The sequence below is a fragment of the Saccostrea cucullata genome, unplaced genomic scaffold, assembly GCF_032062105.1.
Source record: "Saccostrea cucullata isolate Sc308-1 unplaced genomic scaffold, CSIRO_AGI_Scuc_v1 ctg2669, whole genome shotgun sequence".
Classification (NCBI taxonomy): domain Eukaryota; kingdom Metazoa; phylum Mollusca; class Bivalvia; order Ostreida; family Ostreidae; genus Saccostrea; species Saccostrea cuccullata.
Genome location: NW_026935274.1, coordinates 1 through 4,820, shown reverse-complemented (window position 1 = coordinate 4,820; position 4,820 = coordinate 1).

Genomic DNA, 4,820 nt, shown 5'->3' with positions numbered 1-4,820 from the left:
TTTAAAGTAATATACGCTATAACGTGCGCCATTTTAAAATACGGCTGGAAATTTATGTATTTTGTTTACCAATGAAAGTTACGAAAATGCTGTAAATTACACCATTTAAATAAAATTCGTTATAAAGTTATCAAATTATAATTATTTATTATCCTGCAAGGAGAATAATGTCTATTTTTAAGTAAATCCACCACGTGACGCCGTCGCTACTTTTAGATTGATAAACAAACACGGCGTCAAGAAAACGAGGTAAGCCCTTTGAGATACAACACACTTTTGACATGGATGGCGTGTTACTATTAATATAACTTATCTTTAAATGTAATCAGTATCAACCATCTATACTCTGTTATGACGCATATTAACCTTTTATTAATAATCGTTGTCAAAATGCAACGTGCCTCGTTGTCTATAATTTCCCATGGACTTACGTCTCTATATTTAGACCTACTGTTTACGCACTTCCTTTATCAATATTCATGAAAAGACTGAATTCTTGATTGCAGATATTGCTTTATTGTTCTGTTATTACAACGAGTTTTACAGTTAAATTTTGTGGAAATATTATTTTTTCATTACACTTTATGTGTTTCAAATCATTTAATCATTTTGTTTCACATACAAATCGGCATCCATACGGCGTATATTACTTTAAATGATTCTCGAACGTTTAGCACGTGAATGAATAAAAATTCTGTATCCACATTAGGGTTTTCAAAAACGGTTTGCTCTGTCAGATTTTGTTTGAAAAGCCATAAGGATACGTTAATATAAGAATTGGTTCAAACCTTTTTTCTGTATATAGAATAAATGACACACAGGTTTTTTTTGCATTTTTAAAGGCAATGAAAGTATACATTGCATAAAAATATTTAGATTTTATAAACATACTCTACATTATAAGAAGGCCTTTCATTGAATGTACGTTAAATAATGCAAAAGTTCATTAGAAAATATATATAATTAATATATTACTTTTTTAAATTGGGCCAGTCCCTCAAAATATCCATTATTACCCTATCCACATGTCCCAGGTCTTCGTACCCATGACAGCAAAACCCATCCTAGGGACGGTTTGAACATATTTTAATACATTAAATATACACAATATACTAGTTTACAATGGGATTGAGCACAAGTTCTAAAAATTAAATCGCCCTCTCCCTACATGATACATGTACATGACTAACACAACAGGTTGAATTAGAAGTGTCCAACAGTTTTTGTAGAATAAATTACTTGTGCAGTATTTTAGATTAACTCAATATGCAGACATACATACTGCTACATTATTGTTTATACAAATAATTGTAGAAATTAGAACAATCAGTTAAATCAACCAGAATGCTGACTATAAGAATGTACAATAAAGGAGAAAGTTTGCAGAAAGGTCTTATTTGCTCTTTAAGAAATCACAACAAAAGACATATTCAGATTTAAGCCAAATTTAATGTCGAGTATGTAAACATTCATTCTTCCCCACTTCTTTTTTATCTGTAAAGAAAAAGAAAATATTAAATGCATGGAATAAGGGAAAATACATTTTTTTCCTAAACATTATTATTATCCCCATAATAATCCTATTTAATTCTCTGTATAACTTAAATATAAATGCTAAATAACTATAATCTTTTTTGAGTATTCATAACCTTCATCTTTCAATATATTTTTTCACTATACCCTCAAATAGCTACGTTGTAATTCTATACCTAAAAATCTTTGAATAGCATTGATTTGTGAGTAAACTCAGAAAAAAAGATGTGTTTGTGAAATATTGATACCCCTGTATGCCAGATTAAATTATGGTTGAAGTTTACCGAGTGCAAGTCAAACTTAAAAGTCAAGGTCAGAGGTCAAAATTGTTGATATCCAAGAAAAGTCTTGTCACAAAGAATAAACCTGTGAAATATGAAAGCCCTACTACTATTGGTTTATCCCCACTTAGCCAAAATTCTGAATTTCTTATTCCCATCTAGCCAAAATAGGGATTTTCACACCTGAGAGGTCACCTGTGTATAGTCTGTTTTATTGCCTGTACTTCTTACCTGTGGTGTACAAGTTCAATATCAAAATACATATAATAAATACTTGATTTATAATAGAATTATTAATTAATAATAATTAATTTTAGAAAAATACTTTAGAAAACATAGGTTATCAGAGATTACAGAGCTCACCTCAACGAATGTTGGTAAACAACATACTCAACGAAAGTAAGGCAAAGTCACACAATTAACCAACAAAAAGTGTACATTCAAAAAATGAAAATATTTAAGCAATTTTGATCTGATACTTTGAAATAGACCTACATAAAAAATTTAATCTAGTTCTTCATGAAAATGTAATCAAAATCCAGCATCTGAAGCAAATTTGAAAGTTTTCATCTCTTGATGCAACATTTGTGCAAGTTTGATTTATACAATGTTATATAAGCCTTATGGTTTTTTGGAAATAGACCTGCAACCATAACTTTTACCTGGTCTATTATCTGAAAAATGTATGTCGAATTCAGCATCCGAAGCAAGACCATTATTGTGCATCGTCCATGCAAGTTTGCTCATTATAGGGCTCATAGTTAATTGGAAATGAAACATGCATCAAAAACTAACATTTTCACTCATCCACAAAAAGGAGGTCAGATTCAGCATCCGAAGCAAGCCTAGTAGTATGCATCCTTAGATGTATCATCCTTGAAAGTTTGGTCAACATAGGACTTATAGTTACTTGGAAATGAAACCTGCACCAAAAACTTTAATCTGTTCACTCAAGCAGAAAATGTAGGTCAGATTCAGCATCTGAAGCAAGCCTGGTAGTGTGCATCCTTAGATGTATCATCCATGGAAATTGGTCAATATAGGGCTTAAAGTTACTTGCAAATGAAACCTGCACAAAAAAATTTAACCTGTTCACTCAAGAAGAAAATGTAGGTCAGATTCAGCATCCGAAGCAAGCTCAGTAGTATGCATCCTTAGATGTATCATCCATGCAAGTTTGGTCAACATAGGCTTATAGTTACTTAGAAATAAAACCTGCACCAAAAACTTTAACCTGTTCACTCAACCGGAAAATGTAGGTCAGATTCAGCATCCGAAGCAAGCCCGGTAGTATGCATCCTTAGACGTATCATCCATGCAAGTTTGGTCAACATAGGGCTTATAGTTACTTGGAAATGAAACCTGCACCAAAAACTTTTACCTGTTCACTCAAGCAGAAAATGTAGGTCAGATTCAGCATCCGAAGCAAGCCTGGTAGTGTCCATCCTAAGATGTATCATCCATGCAAGTTTGGTCAACATAGGGCTTATAGTTACTTGGAAATGAAACCTGCACCAAAAACTTTAATCTGTTCACTCAACCGGAAAATGTAGGTCAGATTCAGCATCCAAAGCAAGCCTGGTAGTATCCATCCTTAGATGTATCATCCATGCAAGTTTGGTCAACATAGGACTTATAGATACTTGGAAATGAAACCTGCACCAAAAACTTTAACCTGTTCACTCATCTATAAAATGTAGGTCAGATTCAGCATCCGAAGCAAGCCTGGTAGTATGCATCCTTAGATGTATCATCCATGCAAGTTTGGTCAACATAAGACTTATAGTTAATTGGAAATAAAACCTGACCAAAACCTTTAACCTGTTCACTCAACCGGAAAATGTAGGTCAGATTCAGCATCCGAAGCAAGCCCGGTAGTATGCATCCTTAGATGTATCATCCATGCAAGTTTGGTCGACATAGGGCTTATAGTTACTTGGAAATGAAACCTACACTAAAAACTGCACCAAAAATGTTAACCTGCTCCAAAAAACATTAATCTGGTCATTTCTTTGTTTAAACTGCAGCATCTGAATCTTGGACTGGTACAATGAAAGACACTAAAAGCATCTTCCATGCTTGTCTAATCAATATAGGATATAGATGTACTTAAAAGGAAAACTGCCCCAAAAAACTTAACCTTAACCTGGGACGCCGACGCCGACGCCGACACAGACGCCGACGCCGAGGGTATCACATAAGCTCCCCCCAACTTCGTTGAGGTGAGCTAAAAATGGCATTAAGTGGTTACTGTTAAATTAAACAGACCATAGGTCACCTGTAATTAATTTCTTTTGTTCTCCCCCTCCCCTTACCTGTACACCATTCCCATCTAGCCAAAACCAGTCACCTGTAACATTTTCATAATTTTGGCTAAGTAGGAAGACACCCTACTATCAGCTCAAAAGTCCAAAAAGGTCAAACTAGAAGTTCAAGGTCAAATATTTTAATTGATATCCATTTGAAAGGTCTTGTCACAGTAAATACACAAGTGAAGTATGAGAGCTCTAGCATCAAAAGTTATGGCCAACATTCAAGTTTTGGAACTTTCTTAAAAGTGAGTCATACTCAAAGTTCAATTCAAAGGATACGTTAAGTTTAGTGTTCCGGCAGAAAGGTCTTGTCACAATGATTACACAGGTCTGTGAAAATATGAAAGACATACTTTCAACCACTAAAATGGTATGGCCAATGTGAAAAGTTTTTGCAGACAGACAGTTATTTCCCAATTTTATTTTATTTTCTAGTTCTTAGGAGAAAAAAAAATATAAGAAATCTCCTCTTTTCTAAACTTGTGACACGATATTAAGTCTCCTCCAAAGAACAAAAATTGTATCATCTGTCCTTAAATATCTTTTCTTCCCTCAAGGTTTTATTTCATTGATTGATCTTGTACGTACGTGAAAGTGAATTGATGAACTACTTATGTGCATTTTGTTAACAAATTGAATGCAGTCTCATGAAGATGTATATATTATTTTATTATTATTATTTATTATTATTAAG